Consider the following 9,811-nt stretch of genomic DNA (forward strand, 5'->3'; position numbering starts at 1 on the left):
TTGATACAACCACTATAAGGTAATAAGATGATGAGGAATGATGTTTAGAAATGTGATATGTGTTTTAGTGATGTATGCCAATGTTGATTGGTATAACTGTTTGTTATGTTACTTATTATTTGCATATGAACTTACTAAGCATTTATGCTTACTCCCTCCTTCTTACTCATTGTAGTTTTGGACAAGCCAGCTCAGGAGTTGGGATAGGTCGAAGGCTCAGTCACACTATCCGGAAGACTTTTGGTAAATGGCTTGTAAATTTAAGTATGGCATGTATAGCAATATACCTATATTGTGAAAATGATCTTATGGTATGGTTGTGGAATGGTTGAGGAAATGCTTGATAATGATAAATTATGAAAATGGTTAGTGTAGATTATGTTTGATGTTAAGGAAAACTATTAAGATACTTAGTGCATAAAAACTCATAAAAAGGATGAAATTTGCCATAAACAGAATACTGCAGCAACACTGACGCGAGTTTGAAAATTTACTAAAAATCATAGAAAATGAATTTGGTGATGGACTACATATCAAATTGAAGCTTATTATGTCTAGTTTCGCATGAAACAAATGAAACAGGTAAAGGAATTATATGTTAGAATATATTTGAATTTTAGTTAAACAGGGTAATAGCAGTTTTTGAATCCCCTGTTCCAACTTTAGAAATTCATCATAAATTATAAAGATATAATTAGGTGGTATATTTTATATCCTCAGAATCCTTATTTAGTCTAGTTTTAGTAACAACAAATCTCATAGTCATATGAATTTTTTACAGAGAGAAATGTGGTTCGTAGTAAACAGAGGTCAGACTAGTCGAGTCCTGAAATAGGGGTAACTTTAACTAATAAATTGTACTAATTGGCCCAACCAAAAATTCTAGAAAAAAATTAGTAGATACGTATATGAGTCTAGATTCAGAGAAAATTTATGGATCTTGATTTCGAGTTTCGTAACTCGAGATATGATTTTTCTTGTGACTGTGACGCAAGTAGCTTAAAAGCTGTGAATGTAGAAACAATAATCCAAAGTTCTAAAAATGTTAAACTAAGCTTAGTAACACCTCATACTCGACTCCGGCGATGGTCTCGGGTGTGGGGGCGTTACAGTTTGAAAGCTACTTCGGATAGACAAAAATCCTACGCAGATTTAAAAAGAAAGGAAATTGAGTATCAAGTCGGTGATAAGGTATTTTTGAAAGTATTTCCATGGAAAAAGGTTTTGAGATTTGGTAGAAAGGCAAGTTGAGTCCTCGTTCTATAGAGTCATACGAGATTACCAAAAGGATATGACCGGTAGCATATTGGGTGGCTTTGCCATCTGAGTTGGAAAATATTCACGATGTGTTTCATGTGTGTATGTTGCGTCGATATAGATTAGATTCTTTACATGTGATTACACCAACGGAAGTTGAGATTCGACTGGATATGACTTATGGTGAGGAACCAGTTAAGATCTTGGCTCGAGAAGTCAAGCAATTGAGAAAAAAAAGTATTGCTCTAGTGAAAGTCTTATGGCAAAGACATGAGGTTGAAGAGGCTACATGGGAGCCTGAGGAGACAATGAGGAAAAAATATCCAAACCTTTTTGCCGGTAAGATTTTTGAGGACGAAAATCCCTCAAGGGGGAGAGTTGTAACATCTTGAATTAGGGTTTAGTCAAAATAATAGTTTTGAGACCATAAATTTGAAATAAAAATAATGATTTTGTGATTATTTTATGATCCATAGCATGATGGTGTGAAATTTTCATGAAGAGATTATATGCCTAAGGTGTCCAAATTAACTTTAGGGACTAAATTGAATAAGTTGCAAAACATATGTTCTAGAAGCTTTAAGCATTAAATTTCATTGGATTATTAATTAAAGGTCCTTAAATAGCAATTTGACCACATTCTAAAATTTTAGACAAAAATGGGCATGAATAGGAAAAATTTGAAAGAAAATTCTTAAGGTCATTTTGGTCATTTGGTTAATAAAAGAATAAAAAGGCAAAAATAATTTAAAATTTTGTCCATCTTCTTCCACCTTAGTCGAAAATTTCAAGGGTACCATAGCTAGGGTTTTTAACATTTTCAAGCTTGATTGTAAGTGCTCCCAAGCCCCGTTTTAAATGTTCTTTACATTTTTGAAGTTGTCATCAACCGATCTAGTTATTTCTACCATTATTTTGAGCTAGGGTTCATGTATGAAACTTGACCCATATGTGACATGGTTGTATTTTGATGTTTAATGGAGGAATATGAATGTTTGATGTGTGATAAACATCTTTTACTAAGTGATTTTAGTGGAAACACCTAAAAATGACTTGTTTGAAAAATGTGTAAAAATGAGTAGTAGAAATGTGAAATAAAGAAAAAATGTGGGCTAATATGAGCATGATATAGGTTCGGCTAGGCTTGGGTAACCAAGAAAATACATGTATTTGATTTTACGAGCCTAGGGACTAAAGTGTAAATAAGTGAAAAGTTAGGGGTAAAAGGGGTAATTTTATCAAAGTACATGTTATGGGTCGATATGAACAATGTATGTATTGAACAAGTTGAATTTGGCATATAGATCAAGAAAAACGTGATTCAGGTCTAAATCGGGGGAAAAACAAGGTTTACGATGATTAGGCTCGTGTAAATCGATTTGTTCCGAGGTAAGTTCATTTGCAAGTAATGCGTACTATACTTTAAATGCCTTAATATTGCATGTATGGTAAGTATATACATATTTAACATGATGTTATATCATGTGTTTATTGCCTAATATCTTATCCAAAATTAAGCTTTGATTATTCCATGATTATATGATTGGTGCTATGAAATTGAAATTCACGTTACGAGCAAGTATGACAAAACTATGGTATCGAAGAATCCCGTTTGAACCTTAGGAATAGTTTAGGATACAAGTGACATGTCACTAGGAATTATGTAATCTGAACTGATTGAGTTGTGGTCTGAGTTTATGATATATGAGACATCTGAACTGATTGAGTTGTGGTCTGAGTTCGTGATATATATATATGACACATGTTTTGGCGTTCGGGTACTGGTCTCGTATATGTTACCGATGGTGAGATAGTCTGGTATGTGTTGTAAATACCTGACAGCCTATTTGAGTAGACCCGTGAGTAGCTTGAAAGCGAGCAACATGTGATATGTACTATGAGGTAGCAATTGCTACATATAAGGCACTTATGTGCGAGGTTCTGATGTATCTGATAGTATTCCGAGTGTTCAACAGGAATTCTTCGAGAAGCACAACGGGTAATCTAAAAGAAGCTCAATGGGTAAATCCTAATGGTTGCATCAAAGGTGAGAAAGTAAGTTATTATGTGCATGTGGCACAAGTATGTACATTGAACTCATGAAAATTCCATGAAATGAGATAAGCTTGTGGTAAGAATGTATCTATGTGATGAGAAAGTTAAAAGATTTGATAAAATTGCAAGACTATGTTCACTATGTTAATTGTATGGTTAATGCTTGATTAAATTGCATTCTTTTTTAATGTGAACTTACTAGGCTTTAATGCTTACTCCTTTCCTTTCCTTTCCTTTCCTTATAGTGTCGCCAAGCTGGCTCGGGGGATCAGTGGACATCGGAGTTCTCGATCACACCATCAATTGGATATTTTGGGGTATAGTTAGTTTTATCATTTTTAATATGGCATGTATAGGGACTTGGTCTTTTTGTTATGTGTCATATTGATTAGCCTAATGAATTGGCTTATGAAAGTATTATGATTATTTTGTATATGGCCATGAGAGGTGGTTCATATTGATTATTTGGGTTGTAACCCTAATTATTGATGCATGCATGCAAATGTGTTTATGCTTTAATGTGATTATGGTTGCTTATGGTTAGCGAGTGTGATGAATTACATGTATGTTTGATGTATGAATTATGAATAATGTGTATGATAATAAATTTGGTACAAAGGTACAACTTGGAAGTTAGTTAATAGAGATGATAGACAAATATGAATTTGGAATGGAATGCCATATAAAGCATGACAGGTTGATTAGGTAGTATGTTGACATTACCAAGTCATAATCTAACTATGAATGTGAATGCTTGAGTAATTAAATGTGCCATTTTGTATTCCATGAAGTGACTAAGTATGAGAGTGATAAAAGGTGACAAATGCCTTGGATATTAGCCTGGAAATTGTCCACACGGTTAGACACACGGGCATGTGTTTTGGCCGTGTGTGACACACGGTTTGCCTCATGGGTGTATGATCTGGCTGTGTGTCCTCTGTACCCTATTAAATGCAAAATAGAATGCCCAGTAGTAAACACACGGGCAGAGACACGGCCATGCGTCTCAGCCGTGTGAAGGACACGGTCTTAGGACATGGGCATGTGCCCAAGCCGTGTGAGGTCTCCACTTAATTTTTGGGATTTAATTCACCAGTCGGCCTAAGCACACGGACATGTGACTTGGCCGTGTGATCTCATTTTGTTGATGACATCATAGTAAGAGAGTTACTCGGGTTGAGGACACAGGTGTGTCCCAAGCCACACGGGCGTGTGTGACCACACAGCCTAACCACATGGGCGTGTGACTCTCTAAAATAAGAAAATTTGTTAATTTATCCAACGTTTTCTAAAGTTTTTGGTTTATTCCCAAACCGCTTCCGATATATGTTTTGTGCCTCGTAGGCCTATATAAGGGACAATATGCACATGGTATGAACGGTTCTAGTCTTAGACGAAATTTTAAGGCCCGACTGAGTATGTTGCTTGTGATTAAGTCCAATAACGCCTGATACCCTATCCAGGCATTGGATACGGGTAAGGGGTGTTACAAAACTGCTTGCAGATGATTTCTTCAGTAGAAACATACTCCTGAGCATACTTGCTCAACCGCACGAATTCTCTTTCATACTCAGTCACAGTCATACGGCTTTGTTTCAATTCTAGAAACTCTTTATGCCTTTGATCGAGAAATCTCTGACTTATGTATTTCTTCCAGAACTCAGTCTGAAAGAATTCCATGTCACTCTTTCCCTCGATACTACAGACACCAAAGTATTCCACCATTGACACGTAGTGTCTCTCAATAAGGAAATGGCACACTTTAAACACTCAGCTAGTGTACACGATAATTCATCCAATACCTAAATAGTGTTTTTCAAGTCAAATTTTAGCTCTTTTGGGATCATCGTCAATGGTAGCTTTGAACCCTTCGGCCCTGTACTTTTGGATTTTATCAACTAGTGGCTTAGTAATTCATTGAAATTCCACAACTTGAGGGGCTACAGGGATCGGTTGGGGATTAGGTGGGGGTGGAGGTTGTTGAGTATCCGGATTTGTCTGAATATACTAAGTGAACCACTCATTCATCATTTGGAAAAAAGGCTTCTTTAGCCTCTCCATCATGACTACTCGACACAAGTCTAGAATCAGACGGCGCTGACCCTTGAGCAGGAGCTGGCGCATTACTCTCAACATCGTCAGCAACAACTCTATCGGGATCCATTTACTATAGAAAGACACAGTTTAAATTGTTAGGAGTCATCACACTATCATAGGTTATATATGGCATGTATAACTAGACTCTCACATACGCTACGTTAGTCTTAGAATTTGCTAAATCGTAGATCTAATACCGATAAATATAACAGCCCTCACCCGTCTTTAACGCCAGAATAGGGTTACAGAGCATTATGAACTTATAAAACAATTAAATATTCACATAGCATACATTACCATATTCCAATCAAACATCATTCAATTTTAATCACACTGTCCCTAATATGAGCCTATTAGGTTCAAAACATGCATTGGGAGTGGTTTCGGTAAGATTTTCGAGGACGAAAATCTCCAAAGGGAGGGAGAGTTGTAACAGCCCAAAATTGGGTCTAGTCGGAACAGTGGTTTCGGGACCACAAACCCGACGAGAAAATTTTTTATTTTTATTATATTTTTATAGTCTATAAGTTTATGAAAATATTTTGTAAAAATTTCATTCGAAAATTTTAACGTTTGAGCACTCAATTTAGTCAAAAGGACTAAATTGTAAAAAGTGCAAAAGCTGAGTTCTTTATTTATGAGGTGCCTAATTGTTATGAGTTTTAAATTGAAAGTCCTTATGTGATAATTATTCCTTTAATAAGTTAGTGAATGGATATTTGTTTGGTATTTTTGAAATTTGGTTGAAATAAAAAGGGTAATTTTGTAAATTAATTAAAATAACCTAATAAGACAAAAATGAGAAAAGCTATCATTTTTTTCCATTCTTTCTTCTTCAATCGTGGGAAAGAACCGAAAATGGAAGCCATGGATGAGCTCCATTCGGCCAAACTTCTATGGCTTATATAGGTACGGTTTTTGTCCCGTTTTTAATGATTTTCGTATTTTTGAGATCCCCGAAGCTTAAATTTTCTATTTCTACCAATTGATTGAAGAGAAATTAGAGTTTAAAAATTTACCCATTCATGATATGGTTGTGTTTTGATGATTTATAGTGGATAATGAATGTTTGATGTGTTAAATATGAGTTTTATTCAATGAATTTCGGTAAAAATGTCAAAAAGGGGTTAAATTGTAAAAGTTATAAATTGGTCATAAGTGTGTGAATTAGTGAAAATTTGGAGTTGCCATAGAAGAGAAAAATGTTCAGCATGTCTTAAACCTTATATAAATTGAATAAAAAATTATTTTACGAGCCTAGGGGTAAAAGTGTAATTTTTGAAAAGTTAGGAGGCATAATTGTAAATTTTCCAAATTTTGATATATGAATTGAATTGGTTAGTGTGTTGATAAAATGTGTTAAATAAGTGTTATTTGACATGTTAGATCAAGAAAACATGAAATTTTGGATTAAGATCAAGGAAGAACAAAGTTGTGTGCTAAGTCAGGAAAGTTAGCCGTTTCGGCATTTGAGGTAAGTTGGTATGATAATAATACTGCAATAATGTTATTGCCTTGATATTAAATGAGATGTAATTTTATATGTAAGTAATACATCAATTTTACTTGTATTATGATATTTTATAATAATATTGGAAATATGTTTGTTGATAATTACTTGATTGGTGAAATTGTTGGAAAAGAGAGAGAAATCCCGCTTGAACCTTCAGAAAGATTGAATGATACAGATGGTACGTAGCTAGGTCACATGTATGGTGCTGAGTGCACATCATGTGTACAAGAAAGCTACGAGACATTATAATGTAGCTAGGTCGCATGGGTGATACTATGTGTACACCATGTAGACAAGAGAGCTACGGGATATATGTAGCTAGGTCGCATGCGTGGTTCCAGGTGAAGGACACCATGTAGACAAGAGAGCTACGAGATAAACTGGCTAGGTCACATGGGTGGTACTAAGTGTTCACCATGTGTACAAGAGAGTCGAACTATATGATGGGTGGAGCTATGTGCTGAAACACCAAGTATCGAGTATTGATCCGAAGTGTTCAACAGGAAACTTACTATGTACTGCTTTGTGAGTTTTGTGAGGAATAAGTGCAGGAACTTGGTTATGTGAATGATGTGTTCATTAAGTGACTGGGATGTGGCAAGGTTATAAACAAGTAAGTTCGTACGTATTAAGTATTATTATATTGAGCATTTAATGCGTTGGAATCATATAAATGGAATATTTATGAGTATTTTAATGATTAATGATTTATCGACCAAACGAATGACACTTAGTGTGCGAAGTATTAAGGATGGCACTTAGTGTGCAAGACATCCGAAATGACACAGTGTATGAAGTATTGATGATGACACTTAGTGTGTGAAACATCCGAAATGACACTTAGTGTGCGAAGTATCGAGGATGGCATTTAGTGTGCGAAACATCCGGTATAGCACTTAGCGTGCAAGACATCGATTGTGCAGCGACATTTCGTGTAAGTATGATTTTGTTATGGATCGGTACAGGTATGTACATGTATGTATGAGCTTGTTAATAAGCATTATTATAATTGAGATTTAATGCTGTATAATTGAATTGTTGATGATTATGATTGTACGGAAATATTTTATGAAAATTTGGCATTGGAAATTCCTGTTGAACCTTATGAATAAATTAGGATACAAAGGGCATGTCATTAAAGTTACATTGATTTGGCTTCGGGCCATGATATTGGCACTTAGTGTGCGAGATTCCCGAGTATCCAATTTTTATTCCAAATAGTTCAACGGGTATATCGAAAATATGAATGAGTAATTTAGCCTTGACAGGATTGAGTTACTGCAGTAGTGTAACTTTGAAAATACACTAAAAATAGTGAAAAATGAGTTAGAGGCAGAATAAAATATGAGATTAAAACATGAAAGAAACAGGAGAAGAAAAAGAATTCCATATTGTGTGATATTTGAATTCTTGTGAAACAGGGTCTGAATGAATTCGAGATCCCCTGTTCTGACTTTAGAAATTCACCAAAAATTGAAAAAAAATTATTAAGAGTCATACCTTACATTCATGGATTCCTTATTGAGTCTATTTTTAGGGGAAATAAACGGCATGGTCGTTGGAATTCTGTACAGGAAGAAATTCGGTTCGTAGTGTACAGGGGTCAAAGTGGTCATACCCTGAAATAGGGGAGACTTTAACTAATAAACTGTACTAATTGACCCAACCAAAAATTCTAGAAAAATATTTGTAAGTATAAATATGAGTCTAGTTTCAAGAGAAATAGACGAGAACATTATTCAAGTCTTGTACTATGAGATAATTGAACTTTAGTACAGAAGGGTCGGAACTGTTAGACAATGAATCAGGGGTAACTTTGAGGAATAAAATGTACTATTTGGCTTATCCAAAAATTTTGGAAATTTTATGGAAGAAAGGAAAATAAGTCTCGTTTCATGGAAAATTAACGGAACTTAATTCAGAGTTTCGTAGCTCCAGATATAAATAATTTAGTAACTATGATTCAGGAAAACAGTCTTAGCTGATCTTGTGTAAAAAGATGAAATCATGTGATTAATGATTCTATTTTCTTGAGCATATTTATTGAGGAATGGGATAATATTGTTAATTAAATTGCTTATTATTATTAATATTCCAACTTACTAAGCTTTTAAGCTTACACCATTTTTCCATTTCTCTTAGTGTTGTCAGGTTGGCTCGGGGTTGGAGATCGTCGGAAGTATCATCACACTATTAGTTTATCAAATTAGAATAATGGTAATTCTTATTTATTGTCAAATAAGTGGCATGTATAGATAATAAGTTATTGATATTAGGTAATATTATGATTTAGCCCAATGTATAGGCTCATTTTGCTTCATTGTATATAGCTATAAGATTTGGCTCATAATGGTTAAAGTTATGTAAACCTATTTTATGTATGCATAGATAAATATCTTGGTGTGGCTAAGTTAAGAACACAAAAAGGGCTTGGAAAATAGCATATGATACACATGGGCTTGAGACACGGCCGTGTGTCTCAGCCGTGTGAAGAACACGGCCACCACACGGGTGTGTGGTCTAACCGTGTGAGCAAGTCAATAGCTAGCTAATTTTTACACGGGGTCTAGACACGGGCGTGTGACCCTGCTTTGGTAAAAAAATTACTAAGTGTCTGAAAGATTTCGGTTTGTTTCCAAACCAATTTCAATGATTGTTTTGGGCCTCGTAGGCCCTTTTAAGGGACAAATTATATATGTTTGAAAAGTTTAAAATTTGATGAAATTTTATGTCTTAGTTTTAAATGATTGCAAGTACTTAAGTCCGGTAATACCTCGTACCCTGTTTCGGCGTCAGATGGAAAATTTCTCAAAATAGAGGACACAAGCCTGTGTGGCCCAGCCGTGTCTCACACGGCCAACAAACACGCCCGTGTTACAAGCCATATGG

General features: G+C 35.1%; 1 long non-coding RNA gene across 3 annotated transcripts; it reads left to right on the forward strand.

The window, feature by feature from the left end:
• The first annotated feature begins 6,293 nt into the window (after window positions 1–6,293).
• On the forward strand, window positions 6,294–9,348 carry LOC121213691 (uncharacterized). 3 transcript variants are annotated; one of them, XR_005909144.1, is made up of 2 exons: window positions 6,294–6,318; window positions 9,065–9,348. It is a non-coding gene; the product is annotated as an uncharacterized lncRNA (long non-coding RNA). The 3 variants fall into 3 exon arrangements; XR_005909143.1 differs by lacking the exon at window positions 6,294–6,318 and adding an exon at window positions 6,709–6,883; XR_005909145.1 differs by lacking the exon at window positions 6,294–6,318 and adding an exon at window positions 7,790–7,856.
• The last annotated feature ends 463 nt before the right edge of the window (window positions 9,349–9,811 follow it).

This window comes from Gossypium hirsutum, chromosome A02 (assembly GCF_007990345.1).
Source record: "Gossypium hirsutum isolate 1008001.06 chromosome A02, Gossypium_hirsutum_v2.1, whole genome shotgun sequence".
Lineage (NCBI taxonomy): Eukaryota > Viridiplantae > Streptophyta > Magnoliopsida > Malvales > Malvaceae > Gossypium > Gossypium hirsutum.